Source organism: Magnolia sinica, chromosome 8 (genome assembly GCF_029962835.1).
Source record: "Magnolia sinica isolate HGM2019 chromosome 8, MsV1, whole genome shotgun sequence".
NCBI lineage: Eukaryota > Viridiplantae > Streptophyta > Magnoliopsida > Magnoliales > Magnoliaceae > Magnolia > Magnolia sinica.
The window spans coordinates 31,591,325-31,609,517 of record NC_080580.1 but is presented as its reverse complement, the minus strand read 5'-3'; the positions used below and the strand labels follow the sequence as shown (position 1 = coordinate 31,609,517).

General features: G+C 40.2%; 1 pseudogene; it reads right to left on the bottom strand.

Moving 5' to 3' along the window:
- LOC131254208 (blue copper protein-like) overlaps window positions 1–12,706 on the bottom strand; it is a 45,805-nt pseudogene extending 33,099 nt beyond the window's left edge.
- Window positions 12,707–18,193: the final 5,487 nt, after the last annotated feature.

Genomic DNA, 18,193 nt, shown 5'->3' with positions numbered 1-18,193 from the left:
TCCAGTACTCAATTACAATGGTTCTAATTCTAATAGATTTTAAATTAAACCAAATTGGGCTTGCCTTAATTGATTTTGATTCCAAAGAAAGGAAATAACAATTCTTCTTATCAAATTAGATTGGAATAGCAGAGACAAAATCAATTAAATAAAGCTAAGGAAAGAGAATATTAAATAAGCACACTTAGCTTAGATGGAGCACAGAATTATCTCTTAGAAGTTCGACGAAGATTGACTTGAATGGATTAATTAATTCGATGATTTCTTCTGAGATTTGTGCACTATTTATAGGTGAGCAGATCGCGTCTTCGACTGGTCTAGGGAGCTCTTCGACTAGTCGAAGCAATAACAGATATTTGAAAAATCAGGCGCGATAAGCTTTGACCGTTCTACGACTGGTCGAAGGTCTCCTTCGACTGGTCGTAGGTCACCTTTGACTGGTCGAAGGTCTCCTTCGACTGGTCGAAGAACCTGAAAAATACCGCTGGATTTTGAGTCGAAGATTTTCGACTAGTTGAAGATGCAGTCGACACTGTTCCTTCGACTGGTCGAATAGATTCCTGGACTAGTCGAAGCCTAAAAGAAATTATTCGATTTTTGTAACAAACTCACGACTGATCGAGAAATTTCTTAGACTGGTCGAAGCAACTCTAGGACTAGTCGAAGAAGGCCTAGGACTAGTCGAAGAATAGACCAAACTTATGTAAAATAAACATTCGATTTATGTATCCAAAATGACCTACTTCTAAGGTCAACGTAAGGTCAGTCAAACCTAAACCATGAAGTAAGGACATTGAAACATTAGGAACTAGTGACCTTGAAGTATGAGCCTTGAAGTCTTGATGTAGTTCAATCTTGAAATCTTGATGTAGCATAATCTTGAAATCTTGATGTAGCTCAATCTTGAAAGTATCTTAAGTTCTTTACAAACTGCCTTGTACTCTTCTTGAAGTCTTGCAGCTCGAGTCTTGTCTTGTGAGCAGTTCTTGCATTTAAGATTGATCCTTGTACTTGTGAGCTTTGCTTGTTGTGAGCTTAGCTTGTTCATGAATGTTGATCCTTGAGAGAGCTTCACTTATGCAAGTTATATATAACAGTGATTTTGGCACCACAAATTTGACAACAGACAGAGATATAAACTATAGCACTTACAAAAATTCAGCGAGGTAACCTAAAAATTGAGCGAGAGAACCTACGAATTGAATGAGGGAACCTAAGAATTAAGCGAGGGAAGCTAGAAATTAAGCGAGGCAACCTAGGAATTGAGCGAGCGAAGCTAGAAATTCAGCGATATAATATATAAATTGTGCGAAGGAACCTAGGAATTGGGCGAGGCAATCTAGCAATTGAGAGAGGCAAAGTAGAAATTCAGTGAGGCAACCAACGAATTGAGCGAGGCAACATAGAAATTCAGCGAGGGAACCTATGAATTGAGCGAGACAGCCTACGAATTGAGTAAGGGAAGCTAGAAATTTAGCAAGGCAACCTAAAAAATGAGCGAGAGAACCTAGGAATTGAGCGAGGGAAGCTAGGAATTGAGCAAGGGAACATAGAAATTGAGCGAGGGAACCTAGAAATTCAGCGAGGGAACTTAGGAATTGAGCGAGGGAAGCTAGAAATTGAGCAAGGGAAGCTAGGATTTGAGCGAGGAAAGCTAGAAATTGAGCGAGGGAACCTAGACATTGAGCGAGACAACGTAGGAATTGAGCGAGGCAACGTAGGAATTCAGTGAGGTAACCTAAGAATTGAGCGAAGGAAGGTAGAAATTGAGCGACAAAAGCTAGATATTGAGCGAGGCAACCTAGGATTTGAGTGAGAAAAGCTAGAAATTGAGCAAAGGAAACTAGAAATTGAGCAAGGTAACCTAGGAATTGAGCGAGGCAACTTAGGAATTCAGCGAGGTAACCTAGGAATTGAGCGATGGAACCTAGAAATTTGCAAGGAAAGTTAGAAACGTAGGAATTCAGTGAGGTAACCTAGGAATTGAGTGAGGGAAGGTAGAAATTGAGTGAAGGAAGCTAGAAATTGAGCGAGGCAACCGATGATTTGTGCGAGGAAAGCTAGAAATTGAGCAAAGGAAACTAGAAATTGAGCGATGCAACCTAGGATTTGAGCGAGGAAAGCTAGAAATTGAGTGAGGGAACCTAGAAATTAAGCGAAGCAACCTAGGAATTGAGCGAGGCAACATAGGAATTCAGCGAGGTAACCTAGGAATTGAGCGAGGGAAGGTAGAAATTGAGCAAGGGAAGCTAGAAATTGAGCGAGGCAACGTAGGAATTAAGCGAGGTAACCTGAGAATTGATGGAACCTAGAAATTCAGCGAGGGAACCTAGAAATTCAGCGAGGCAACTTACGATTTGAGCGAGGGAAGCTACAAATTGAGCGAGGGAACCTAGAAATTGAGCGAGGCAATGTAGGATTTGAACGGGGCAACCTAGGAATCGAGCGAGGGAACCTAGGAATTAAGCAAGGCAACCTATCAATTGAGCGAGGCAACCTAGGAATTGAGCGAGGGAAGCTAGAAATTGAGCGGGGCAACATAAAAATTCAACGAGGCAAATGAGAAATTGAGCAAGGGAAACATGAATTTGAGCGAGGCAAGCTTGAAATTGGGTGAGGCTAACATGAATTGGAATGAACTTTAAATGTAATTGACCTAGCCTAACAATTTGCTCTTTGGTGAATTTGACCGAGTAGTGAATGAAATTGATCGAGATTTACATGAAATTCTCTTCAGTGAATTTGACCGAGCAATTAATGAAATTGAACGAGCCGGTTGATAAAATTTTCCGTTACATTACATGAATCCGTGGAAGGTCCCCATCATATTTTTATGATATCTCCATCAAATTTATGCATTGCTTGGGAAATTTCACCAATCATGAAACGAGAAGTAGGTCAAATGGACCAACACCTCTCGCAATTTGGATTTATAGTTTGCTCAGTACACACTTTTAGTGTTGAGTTAACTCAGTTGGGCACACCCAGATCCATAGCTCAATTGGCAGACTGAGTGGAGATACCTCGTGTCAACACTTGAGGTCTTGGTATCGATCCCTAGCGGGGGTGGCTAACATGGAGTGTGTGCACTGACATGGGTGTGTACTAATAAGCTAACCCAAAAAAAAAAAAAATTTAATAGTAAAAAATAATAATAATAATAAATAAATAAAATTGAGTTGGGCCTGCCTTGAATGTACGTGGACTATCCACGACGTTCATCTATTTTTCCATCTAAAGTAAGGGTTTCAGCCCAAAATGGTGGCATATCGAAATATCAAGTGAATCACACCACAGGAAACAGTGGTTCCACCGTAGAAACCTTATTATGCCCCCACAATGATGTTTTACTTGTAATCCATCATGTTCATAGGATGATTTTCGCATGGATGAACCGAAAACCAAGATGCGAGCTTCATCCAGCAGTTCAATGGCCCACAAAAAATTTACACCGTTTAGGTAAATGTACTAGATTATACCTGTAATGCGTACTTTCTTCCGTGGAGGGACCATTTTCAGAAAAAACGCCCTAATGCTGATGCATAGTGAGGGTGGGATCCAGCTAGAGCGTGGTGAGATCCAAGCAACAGATGTAGTGGAGTTTTCGTCTTTTTTTTTCTTTTTTTTTTTTTTTTTTGCTAAAATGGAGCGAGGGAAGAGAGGGAGAGGAAACGACGCAGCAATGAAAAGTGAAAAGGAGGGGTAGTTTCGTCCTCAAATTTGCTGTCCGCACGTACTAGTCTAAGTTGGTAACATAAGTTTGTATTCCTTCATAAAAACCGCTGGATAAAAGGCTTTGTCTACGGTGGTCATTTTCCCTATAAAATCAGAGGAATGATTTGGTGTCAGCACTTATACCAACCTCTCGCTGTCGATAATTCATAACCGTCGATCATTTATGTGAGAGCTAAGATATATTATGGGTGTCACAACTGTTGGGTGGCCCACAATCAATTTTGGGTGACCTTTCCCACATGATAGTCACTCACAAGTCACACGAGAAATTAAGTGTAAGTGACGCTTAGTCATCATAACAGGTTGGGTGCAATGTGCAGAACTTATAGCCGTTGAACATGGCCCATGTGCCGTGTTTTAAAGAATCCAGACCATTGATCTAACAAGATGTTCAACTAATGGTAGCTGCTTGAAAAAAAATAAAATCATCAAGATTGGAAGATCCTAAACTTTTGATTAATGGCCCAGAAAACAACAGTTGAGCAACGGTCCATATTTAAATGATCAATCAATTAAAATATTCCAATACAAGAGTTTTTTTATACTTTCATGTCCCAGCCACCACAATTAGGCCTATCATATATATAAACCGTCTGGATCACTGAAACATGACTCAAAACCAACGGCTATTGATGCATTGCAAGAAAGCTCCACACAAAATGCTCCAAATAAACAAGCCCAAACATATATAAGTGAGAGCCATGCCTTATGAGATGGTCCCAAGTCCAACTGTTATGGTCCAACCAAGGAATAACGTCCAACCCTTCCAGTAAGCTTCCCCACCATAAGCATGGCATTGCAAAATCAGCCTTACAGACTCATCAGGTGGTCCACACCATAGAAAGATTGGAGGTTATTTAGTGGATGGTAATTAATGGTCCAACCGGTTGGAGTCGAGGCTTTCTCTATTTTATCTCATACGTACACATCAGAATGACAAAAGAAACAGACCTAAAACATTCGTTCAACATAAAAAAACTCACAAACTAGAGAAAGATAGAAAGAGAATGCATGCACTGCCACTGCCCTGGCTAGCTTAGAAGAGGTCCAGCTGGACTAATCCCACTCCAATGAGTAACATAACTAAAGAAGGGAAACATGTGCTGCTAGCTGAATGTGTGGAAGTAGTGTTGTAAAAATATTGATTTTAATAAAAATATTTTAATAATAAAATATAATATAATATAAAAAAGTTGTTTTGAAAAACACTTTTCTACAGGTTTTTTGGAATAGTCCCACATGGAAAAGAGAAGAGAAAAACCTATGGTTTATATGAAGGAAGTGGAGTATTATAATATTTACCTACCTAGTCCGTGGACTATAGACCTTGGGTGTTCCAGTGCGTACGCGCGCGCGCTCGCACTCGGGCTCGGGCTCGGTGCGAGAGCGTGGGCATGTGAGGTAGTGTGGCTGTAGTGGCGCACTTCGCACATCCGCATCGTGTCGCAGAGAGTCGCTCCTTCGCGACCTTGAGCGAACCGGAGCGAGACGTGTGCGAGTCGCGGTGCGACTAAGTGGCTATGGCGGGTGGCTGGTTAGTAGAGAGACTAAAGGACTGAGAGAAAAATCTCTCAGTATAAATAGAGGGACTGAAAAGAGCTGTTGCAGCAGAAACTGTAACAATTGAGCCATTAGTGTAGGGTCCAGCTGTAACTGCTGCATGGCTAGCCCAACAGCTAGAAAACGCTAGCTGTTGTCTCACAACAGTCAGCATACAGCAACTTGATGGTCCATGCACAATAGTCAGAAAACGGCTAGTTTTCCAACAGCCAGAAATGGCTTAATGGAATTTAAGTCTCTGGACCATAACCCCCTAGCCACAATAGCCTATAAAAGGAGGACCTGGATGGGTTTCCAAACCATCTCAACTCACTCCAGTAAACCCATACGAACTGAGACAGTCAGCCCCTCTCCACTCATATATTCTAGTGTTTCCAGCAACATAGCAAGGCTTAAACCTTAGCTTGAAGAACAGACCAGCGGTGTGGTCTAGAACGGTTCAACTGAACCAGTAGCTGAAGATTTGAACTGGCCTGTGCAGAATTTTTCTCTTCTTTTCTTCTTCTTTTGGGATTTTTTCTTTTATATTGTAATACTGCCAGAAAGCGTTTAATTGAGTTCCATTTGGTGGGCCTTCGTGTTTGCTGAATGCAGACCCACACCAGGCTCGTTGTATCCTAGAAGTTATTTGCCTATAACCTATCAGCATACTCAATTCACTTGAGTAGGGGCAAATAACGCTTTAAGGACAGCGTTTCAGACATGCTTCAGCCTGTCCTGATTTCTGATTATTTTACACTTTTCGGTTTCCACATTATACAGAAATACATTAATCTGTATAAAATTCAAACAATCTTAAAGCGTTATTCTTCTGATGGAAGCCGACAGTGTTTCATCCATCAAGTTGATGAATCAGGACTTGTACGTCTTGATCGGTTCGATGGAACCAATTTTACAAGATGGCAAGACAAGCTGAAATTTCTCCTGACGGCGCTGAAGATCTATTACATATTAGATCCAAATTTGCAAGCACTACCTGAAGCATCTGAAAACGACACACCTGAACAAGTAGCTGCCCGCATCAAAAGAGCCGAAGACGAACTCTTGTGTCGAGGACACATTCTAAACGCTCTCTCCGACCGCTTGTACGATCTGTACAAACAGATGTTATCAGCAAAGGAGATCTGGGCCACTTTGGAATTCAAATACAAGGCTGAAGAAGAAGGTACCAACAAGTTTCTCATCGCCAGGTATTTTGACTTCAGCATGGTAGATAATAAACCGCTGCTGCCCCAAATCCAAGAATTGCAGCTAATAGTAAACAAAATCAAAGTGATAAAAATCGATCTTCCTGAATCATTCCAAGTCGGGGATATAATCGCCAAATTGCCACCGATGTGGAAAGACTATAAAAAGAAGTTGCTGCATAAAACCGAGGACTACACACTAGAACAAATCCAAAAACACCTCAGGATTGAGGAAGAATCCCATAACCGCGATAGAAAAAATGATAATGGGAATACCTCGTCCAAGGTACATGCTGTAGAAAACACTAATAACAAACATCCCGAGAAGGACGATTCCCTGAAACCTAATAAAGAGAAATTCAAGAAGAACACCCAAAAGAAGAACGGAAAGTTCAAGGGCCCATGTCATGTCTGTGGAAAAACCGGGCACTATGCTCGAGTATGCCGCTTTCGCAAATCCAAAAAAGAGGCAAGTGCAGTAGAAGAAGGCGATATTGTGGCTATGATCACTGAGGTGAATACCATCCAAGGCAAAGTTCCAGGTTGATGGTATGATACTGCCGCTACTGTACATGTGTGCTACGACAAATCAGCCTTCAAAACCTATGAGGAATTGACCGATGGTCAAGAAGTCCAAATGGGTAATGAAGTCCGATTGAAGGTCATCGGCAAAGGAACTGTCGAACTGATATTCACCTCTGGAAAGAAAGTGATTCTAACTAATGTACTGCACGTCCCAGACATGAGGAGAAACTTAGTTTCTGAGGATCTTCTGGGAAAACCAAGCATACGAGTGGTGTATGAGTCAGGTAAACTGATTCTATCCAAAAATGAGAATCTTATCAGAAAGGGATATGCATGTAACGGAATGGTTAAGTTTTCTCTGAATGAAAGTAGCACTTCTGTGTATATGGTTGAATCCGCTGAACTGTGGCATGATAGACTAGCCCATATAGGGTATAGTACGTTGAAGTTCATGGCTAAGAATGGTTTAATCTCATACACAGATAATGAAACCGAAAAATGTGAAGTGTGCATAAGATCCAAATGACAAAGAAATCTTTTCCAAGTGTTGAAAGATCGTCTCAAATATTGGATCTTGTGCACAGTGGCATCTGTGTGTTAAACAGCATTCTTACTCGTGGAGGTAAATGGTACTTCATAACCTTTATAGATGATTACTCTAGGTATGTGTATGTGTATGTGTACCTATTAAAAAGTAAAGATGAAGCATTAAGGATGTTTAAAATATATAAAGCAGAAGTGGAGAATCAACTGAATAAGAAAATAAAAATTCTCCGTAGCGATAGAGGAGGAGAATACTTCTCCAATGAATTTGATAACTTCTGTGAAGAACATGGACAATACATCAATGTACAGCGCCATATATACCTCAACAAAACGGAATAGCTGAAAGAAAGAATAGAACATTAGTAGAAATGGTCAACTCAATGCTGATAAGAGCAAAGTTGCCACTAAGTCTATGGGGAGAGGCACTGCTTGCAGCATGCCATATAATAAACAGAATTCCATCTAAAAAATATAAAATATCTCCATATGAAACATGGAGAGGTAGAAAACCTAACCTAGGATATCTAAAAGTGTGGGGGTGTCTTGCATATTGCAGAACCCCTGATCCAAAAAGAACTAAGTTAGGACCAAGAGCTATTAAGTTCGCCTTCGTAGGGTATGCACAAAATAGTAAAGCTTATACACTTCTAGACATAGAGTCTAATACAATAATAGAATCAAGAGATGTTGAGTTCTTTGAGAACTCACTATCCTTGGAGTCAAAGGAGAATGAAATCCAAACTCCTAATAGAGAACCAGATAGCACAGCTCCACAGATGGTGGAAGCTCCTATTGAGCCTCGTAGAAGTCAAAGGACAAGAATAGAGAAGAGTCTAGGAGATAACTATATAGACTCACAACGTGTCATTTTTCATCTTGTAGAAGAAGATAGAGAAAATGTTATAAGAAAAATACATATAGTAATGACTATAAAAGATGATCCTAAAACATATAAAGAGGTCATATCCTCTAGAGACTCAACTTTCTGGAAAGAAGCTATAAACGAGAAATGGAATCTATACTATCAAATCAAACATGGGAGCTAGTTAACTTACCTCCAGGTTCTAGACCCATAGGTTGTAAATGGGTATTCAGGAAGAAATATCACACTGATGGGACTATCCAAACCTTAAAGCTTGACTAGTAGCTAAGGGTTTTAGACAAAAAGAAGGGATAGATTACTTTGACACATACTCTCCTGTAGCTAGAATAACATCCATTAGGATATTATTTGCGCTAGCTTCAATACATCATCTTCACATCCACCAAATGGATGTAAAGACTGCATTCCTGAATGGTGACCTCAGCAAGGAGGTATACATGGAACAATCTGAAGGATTCATTCTACCAGGAAATGAAAACAAAGTATGTAGATTAGTCAAATCATTGTATAGATTAAAACAAGCAGCAAAACAGTGGCATGAGAAGTTTGATTCCAAAATACTTTCTCATGGTTTCATGCATAATGTAGCTGACAAATGCATATATTCTAAAGTAGATGGTAATTACATCATTATTATTTGTTTGTATGTTGATGACATGTTAATAATAAGTAATAAAATGGAAGGTGTAACTGAAACAAAAAGATTTCTATCTTCCGTATTTAAAATGAAGGATCTTGGACAAGTTGATACCATTCTTGGTATCAAAGTTAAAAAATATTGTGGGGGTTATGCTTTGTGTCAATCTCATTATATTGAGAAGATACTAAACAAGTTTAAGTATCTAAATATAAAAGAAGCAAAAATCTCATTTGATCCAAGTATCAAGCTAAAAGAAAATACTTGAAGAATCATTGCACAATTAGAATATGCGAGTGCTATAGGGAGTCTTATGTATGCTATGCAATACACTAGACCTGATATCGCATATGCTGTGAGTAAACTTAGTAAGTTTACTAGTAACCCCAGTACTGAACATTGGAATGCAATAAGTAGAGTCCTTGGTTACTTAAAAGCAACCAAAGACTTAGGACTATTCTATTTAGAGTTTCCTGCCGTATTGGAAGGATATACCGATGCGAGCTGGATATCGAGTGCAGGGGACAACAAGTCTACTAAAGGGTGGGTTTTCACCCTAGGAGGTGCAGCTATATCTTGGGGATCCAAGAAACAGACTTGCATAACGCATTTGACTATGGAGTCTGAATTTATAGCCCTGACTGCAACAGGCAAAGAGGCTGAGTGGCTAAGGGATCTTCTATTAGAAATTCTTTTCTATGTAAAGCCTATATCGGCTGTGTCACTACATTATGATAGTGAAGCCACATTAGCTAGAGCCTATATCGTGACTTATAATGGTAAGTCTAGACATATTAGTCTTCGACATGATTATGTTAGACAATTGATTCGAGATGGAATCATTGCTATTTCTTATGTGAAATCAAGCAATAACCTAGCAGATCCTTTCACTAAACCTCTACCGAGAGAGGTAGTAAAGGCTACAACTAGAGGGATGGGGTTGAAACTCTTCAACCAAAGTTCCACCAAGGATGGTAACCCAACCTAAAGTCAGAAAATCTCTAATTTTGGGTTTAATGGGTAAGAACAAGTCACTGATATATGAAAAGTTTTTCAGCACTAAAATTATAAAACCTCATCCATAATAGATAAGTGCTGAGCGTTACGATAGAGGGTTGAGTCTTAGAACTCTTAATGAAATCCAGTATATAAGGACAAGTATCTTATAGTAACGGAGATACTGGAAAGATTTCACCTATATGAACGTAAAGATGGTGCCGTCTCTCATGAGAGTTAGGAGTTTTTCTCTCGGGATCGTTCATGAATTAGGATAAGCACATGACCATTAATTGTGCTGAGCAAGATTGTGGGAACTCTAACAAACACATAGCGAATATGTGTGAGGTATTTACAATTCTGTTATCTAGGAATAACTGGTTCAAAGCTGCGGCTACCAGTCATTTCGACAGAGTTTTGAAACACTTACACTAAGGAAATATTAAAATCGAAAGATATATTTCTTTATACATATAAGCAAATTATTCTGGCAATATTGTTTAACCGAGAAAATATTTTATAAAAATCAAGTGGGGGATTGTTGCAAAAATATTAATTTTAATAAAAATATTTTAATAATAAAATATAATATAATATAAAAAGTTGTTTTGAAAAACACTTTTCTACGTGTTTTTTGGAATAGTCCCACATGAAAAAGAGAAGAGAAAAACCTGTGGTTTATATGAAGGAAGTGGAGTATTATAATATTTACCTACCTAGTCCGTGGACTATGGACCTTGCGTGTTCTAGTGCGTAGCACTGGAACACCCGTGCGCGGGCTCGGGCTCCGGCTCGGGCACGGGCTCGGTGCGAGGGCGTGGGCATGTGAGGAGTGTGGCTGTAAAGGTGCTAGTGACGCACTTTGCACTTCGCACATCCGCATCATGTCGCAAAGAGTCGCTCCTTCGCGACCTTGAGTGAACCGGAGCGAGACATGTGGGAGTCGCGGTGCGACTAAGTGGCTATGGCGGGTGGCTGGTTAGCAGAGAGACTAAAGGACTGAGAGAGAAATCTCTCAGTATAAATAGAGGGACTGAAAAGAGTTGTTGCAGCAGAAACTGTAACAGCTGAGCCATTAGTGCAGGGTCCAGCTGTAACTGCTGCATGGCTAGCCCAACAGCTAGAAAACGGCTAGCTGTTGTCTCACAACAGTCAGCATGCAGCAGCTTGATGGTCCATGCACAACAGTCAGAAAACGGCTAGTTTTCCAACAGCCAGAAATGGCTTAATGGAATTTAAGTCTCTGGACCATAACCCCCTAGCCACCATAGCCTATAAAAGGAGGACCTGGATGGGTTTCCAAACCATCTCAACTCACTCCAGCAAACCCATACGAACTGAGACAGCCAGCCCCTCTCCACTCATATATTCTAGTGTTTCCAGCAACATAGCAAGGCTTAAACCTTAGCTTGAAGAACAGACCAGCGGTGTGGTCTAGAACGGTTCAACTGAACCAGTAGCTGAAGATTTGAACTGGCCTGTGCAGAATTTTTCTCTTCTTTTCTTCTTCTTTTGGGATTTTTTCTTTTATATTGTAATACTGCCAGAAAGCGTTTAATTGAGTTCCATTTGGTGGGCCTTCGTGTTTGCTGAATGCAGACCCACACCAGGCTCGTCGTATCCTAGAAGCTATTTGCCTGTAACCTATCAACATACTCAATTCACTTGAGTAGGGGCAAATAACGCTTTAAGGACAGAGTTTCAGACGTGCTTCAGCCTGTCCTGATTTCTGATTATTTTACACTTTTTGGTTTCCACATTATACAAAAATACATTAATCTGTATAAAATTCCAACAAGTAGTGCCAGTAGGTGTCGTAGTAGTCGCCGGAGTAGTTGTGCCAGGTGAGGTAGTGGGAGTAGTAGGCCCTGTGGGTGTGTCAGATGACCCAGTTGCCGCACCAACCATGACCGAGAGCTTCATCCCTTAGCTGCAGTGACCAGGCACTCCACAAATGAAGTAACGCGTCCCAGTCTTTTTGAGTGCAATCGTGGTTGTTCCGCTACTATCTGTAGTAATCGAATTGCCTGTCGTGTAACTCTTGTAGTCACTCGCGCTCACCTCGTCCACCGTATGTAACCCTCCTCCATAGTTAAACACTAGCATGGCTAAAGGTCACAATTTCAAAAGCTTGGAGGTGATTAATTAAATTGATTGTATAGAGTAAAGCATTAGTCCTCTTACAATGTGTTACCATAGGATAAAAATAATAAGAAGGCATTAATCCCTAATTATTGCTTCTTTTATTTTTCAACTCTAGGATACATTTCTACAGATATGCATGTGTGTTCATGTGCACATATATAGGTACATGCATTGGTGTATATTTAAAATTCAAAAGAACAAAACAAACCATTGCTTGATTTTTTCATGTTCTTCTCTTCTTTTGTGTGTGTGTGTGTTTGTGTTTTTCATGATAACACTTTTATAATAAGATTAGTAATGTTACAACCACGTGATTAGAAAAACATACCAAGGCGGTCACTGGTGGAGAAGGTTTTGCCACTTGTCCAGGTACTATAATCGACGCCGATCGCCCATCCAGTTGCATCACCAACGATGTAAACCGTAGCTAAGGTGGACACAACAAAAACTAAGATGGCACCCATGGCTGGGGCAATGGAACTTGCCATTGTAGAGAGAGAGAGACAAAGCCATCCTATTAAATGGTTTCTCCATTCTTGTCCCTGTCTTTGATCGATACAACCCCGAACATGGTGAGGCGACCTGAGGAAGCCGTAACTTTCCTACATCTCCGATACCATTTCATCTACAGATGGATCCATTCAGGATGCTATTAACGGATGAACTCTAAGAGCTAGAAAAGTACTATGAAGCAAATAAGGAGACAGGAGAGGCTTCATGGTTCAAGTCTATATGGGTAGATGATGCGTGGGTTAATAGCGTGGTAAGCATTCGTACGAGAGTGTCTATATACATTGACTTTTATACGGTTATATCTTTTAATCGATTATTGTTGAATCATATTATCTTGTAAAGTAGGCTATCGACAAATATGTTGACTTCCTAGAGGAAAGACAGTCTGATTGTGCAATTGCATATCCCCATGATTGCAAGTTCTGTCCCACCTATTTTATGGTAAATATTTACTTCAGAGTATTGCTAACCTGTTTTTCCAATTAATTCGTGTTTTTCCTACTTGTATTGTTCTTTGATTATGTTTGTTATAGCCATGCCTTCAAACTAGTATGCCGACTTTAAGGGCGTATCGGGACTCGAAGTCTGCTTTGGAACGTGCAACTTTGGTAGGCATGATGAACAATGTCATCGCAATTGCCAAGCAACTGGGTAAATCACATGCCAAGGAGATTTGGTATAGTGAACGGGTAATGCATTCGCACATAACATCAAAATAGGTCATAATGTGTTCTTTGATCATATTTTTTAACTGATAGCCTACTTCTTAAACATGAACAGGTTTATGTACCCGTCAACCATGATAACTGTCAGTGGAATGTTGTATTATATATAGTGTTGTATATACCCCGCACAATTTGTACTTCAGGAAAATTTAAAATGAATTAAATTTCATAACGTGTAAATGTTTCCATCACTCAACTTTCATGCTTGCTTTGTTCAACTTTTAGTTTGCCCCGCCTAATTCAAGTTTCCCTACACACCTCATACTAACCCTTGCTCAATTCCTATGTTGTCTTGCTCAATTTCTACGTTGCCTTACTCAATTTGTAGGTTGCCTCGCTCAATTGCTAGGTTCCCTCACTCAATTTAATATTGCCTTGCTGAATTTCTAGCTTATGTCGCTCAATTCCCATGTTGCCTCGCTCAATTCCTAGCTTCCCTTGCTCAATTCCTAGCTTCCCTCACTCAATTCTTAGGTTCTCTCACTCAATTTTTAGGTTGCCTCGCTGAATTTCTAGCTTCCCTCGCTCAATTCGTAGGCTGTCTCGCTCAATTCATAGGTTCCCTCGTTGAATTTCTAGCTTCCCTCGCTCAATTCATAGGCCGTTTCACTCAATTCATAAGTTCCCTCGCTGAATTTCTAGCTTCCCTCACTCACTTCGTTGGTTGCTGCACTGAATTTCTACGTTGCCTAGCTCAATTGCTAGGTTACCTCGACTAATTCCTAGGTTCCTTCGCTCAATTTATATATTGCCTCACTGAATTTCTAGCTTCCCTCGCTCATTTCCTATGTTGCCTCGCTCAATTCCTAGCTTCCCTCGCTCAATTTCTAGGTTCCCTCACTGAATTCTACGTTGCCTCGCTCATTTCTTAGGTTCCCTCGCTCAATTTTTAGCTTCCCTCGCTCAATTCCTAGGTTGCCTCGCTCAATTTCTAGCTACCCTCGCTCAATTTCTAGCTTCCCTTGCTCAAATCCTTGGTTGCCTCACTGAATTTCTAGGATCCCTCGTTTAATTTCTAGCTTCCCTCGCTCAATTACTAGGATTCTTCGTTGAATTTCTACGTTGCCTCGCTCAATTCCTAGGTTCCCTCACTCAATTCCTACATTGCCTCGCTCAAATCCTAGGTTGCCTCACTCAATTTCTAGGTTCCCTTGCATAATTTGTAGCTTCCCTCGCTCAAATCCTAGGTTGCCTCGCTCAATTTCTAGGTTCCCTCGCTCAATTCCTAGGATTCCCTCGCTGAATTTTTAGGTTCCCTCACTCAATTCCTCGGTTCTCTCACTCAATTTCTAGCTTCCCTCGCTCAAATTCATGACGAAGGCGCTCCCATTGCTCTTCCATGCCACTAGAGATGTCACTGCGCTTAAAGGGAAGACTTGGACCGCCAAAGAAGAGAAATCTTTGCCGAAGTAATGCAATGGTTTTGACCGTGAAATGCGTGGAAATGACCGTGAAGTGAAGGGAATTGACCGTGAAATGCTTGGAAATGACCGTGAATCAACACGAAATGGCCAAGAATGACCGTGAAATGCATGGAAATGACCGTGAAGTGAAGTGAATTGACCGTGAAGTGAATGGAAATGACCATGAAGTGATGGGAATTAACCGTGAAATGCTTGAAAGTGACCGTGAATCAACACGGAATCGCTGGGAATGACCGTGAAATGCATGGAAATGACAATGAAATGAAGTGAATTGACCGTAAAATGAGTGAAAATGACCGTGACGTGAAGGGAATTGACCGTGAGATGCTTGGAAATGACCGTGAATCAACACAGAATGGCAGGGAATGACCGTGAAATGCATGAAAATGACCATGAAGTGAAGCGAATTGACCGTGAAATGCGTGGAAATGACCGTGAAGTGAAGGGAGTTGACCGTGAAATGCTTGGAAATGACCGTGAATCAACACGGAATGGCCGGGAATGATCGTGAAATGCAAGGGTGAGTCACAGGTTGGTTAGGTTGAACCCACCTAACTTTCAGCCCTAAAATCATATATGGTACGTCAAGTAACAAATTTTGGTTTAGAAGATATTCTTGTTATATGAATAAAGAATGAAAGGAAAAAAGGAGAGATAAAAAATTTTATACGCCTATATATACATATTTATATAAATATGTATTAAAGAAAAATGTAGGTAGAATAAAATTATCAATGAAAAAAAAAGGACAAAAAAAGGATAAAAAAAAAGAAGAAAAAGAAGTGCACAGGATACGGCTATCGCTACGGTTATAATCCGTAGCCATAAATAATCGTGGCCTTTTGTTTGAATCGGCGATGAATCGCGGATTCCGCAATCCATCCCTAAATCCTACATCGAGTTGCGGTGGAATCACAGAATCCGCAATTCATCGCCGATTCAAACAATAGGCCACGGTCATCTATGGCTACGGATTATAACCGTAGCTATAGCCGTATCCTATGCACTTCTACTTTTTTTTGGTCCTTTTTTTTCTTTTTACATGGAGAATTTTATTCTACCTACATTTTTATCTAACATATATTTATATAAATATGTATATATAAGCATATAAAAATTTGGTGCTCCTTTTTTTCATTTCTTTCTTTACTCATATAACACGAACTCGATTAATATATAAGTTCCTTATAAATTAATTATAATTGAGTGCAGATCATTGGTGTTGAAGGCAAAGGAAATTCCAAATGCCAAATGCTTTTATTAGTCCACATCATTTTCGATGACTCATCTCACATGTAAACTCCTGCATGTCAACATCACATCAGGGGACAATATATAAACATGATAGTAGTCATGAGAACTCATTTGTCTAGGGAATGTGTGGTTAAGTAAGATTGGAATAAAATTTAGCACCTTATGATTACAAGATAAATGCATATGGATTAAAGCGCAATTTCTTATTGAATGTGACACAATTGATCTTCACTCACTCCAAGTCAGCAGTCAGCAATGTTACATGATAAGCATTTGAAAACAGTCACTCCAATAGAACCGTAAGGCATCACAGCAAAGGAATCATTAGGCCACTATATCCCTGGAATTGAAACCCATTGTAAGAATCGAATAAAAAACATTGTCTTGATAGTAAAGGAACCTGGCTTTGGGGAGACCAAATTGTTAATTTAAAGGATTACATACAGCTAAGTAGCTAACATAGGTTAGCCATGTAAGGGAAAATTCACCTATTTGGTGTCATTGAAGCTGGAGGATAAAAACAGGAAATGTAAATTTTTCAAACTCAGCCCTCCTGCAAGTATTAACTGCCCACCAGTAATACATCTTCAACAACTTGTCTTTACAAGTGTCCACCAAGTTTCTATAGATATGGTACGCACAGTACCCATGGATTGCATGTGGGAAGACTTGGGGAACCTCTTTCATTAAACCTTTATGTCAGTCAGAAATAATCACAAGACCCTCCAGAGACCCTAACGCATCATTAAGGTAGGTAAGGAACCAATTCCAACTCATGCTGTTCTCCGATTCCCCGATGCTAAACACAACTGGAAATATATGATTGTCCTCATCTAAGGCCATGGCGATGAATAGAACACCCTTGTATTTGCCCTTTAAGTTTGTCCCGTCAACGACCAAAACCCTTCACATAGAATTCTGAAAACTTCGAACGCATTGTCCGAGCACTATAGAACACCTTTTGAACCTTAAAGTTTCTTTGTTAACAAGCACGACAGTCACCGTCCCCAGGTTGACCATCCTCAACTCATGCAAATACAAGGGGAGTTGATTGTAAGAGTCTTCGTAAGACCCCATCACCTGATTAATTGCAAGCTTCTTAGCTTTCCATACCTTCCTATAACTGATAAGAATATTATATTTCTCTTGCATAGCAAAGATAATATCACGTGGCCTCAAACCTAGTCGTTGCTCAATGTGGTTAACAACCAGATCACATGCTAACTTACTGCTTGCTTGCCGCACGTGTGTTCTGACGTATAACTCCGTATCTTGAATATCCTGGTATCATTCACCTGAGTTGCGTGAACCCTCCATTTGCATTTATCATCAAAGCGCACCACGCTAAATCTGCAAGAATTTAAGTATAATACCTTATACTGGAATTTATTGTGAATTACAAATTACCTCATGACATACTGGCACCGACTCTTGCCCTTAAACGTTTGTCCAACGGCTATATCGATCAGTTCACCCAACGAATCTGTATATTCCAGTAGTGCTGCATTAGTGAATGAAGCATTATCAAATGGCATGAGAACTTGATGAGTGATGAAGTCTGATGTTTCAGCAAGGTCTGGAAGCGGAATGTCGCTCACACGTATAGCTTGGGTGGTGGATGATAATGGCAAATCTGTTGTTGTTGCTAAAGGAGGTGCCATGTATACATAAATGAGGTTAAGGTCACGTGCCCAGCTGAATTCTTACCTTGCCTCACTCAATTTCTAGCTTTCCTCGCTCAAATCCTAGGTTATCTCGCTGAATTTCTAGGTTCCCTCGCTTAATTTCTAGCTTCCCTCGCTCAATTCCTAGGATTCCTCGCTGAATTTCTAGGTTGCCTCGCTCATTTCCTAAGTTCCCTCGATCAATTCCTACGTTGCCTCACTCAAATCCTAGATTGCCTCGCTCAATTTTTAGGTTCCCTTACATAATTTGTAGCTTCCCTTGCTCAAATCCCAGGTTGCCTCGCTGAATTTCTAGGTTCCCTCGCTCAAATTCTAACTTCCCTTGCTCAATTTCTAACTTCCCTCACTCAATTCCTAGGTTACCTCACTCAAATCCTA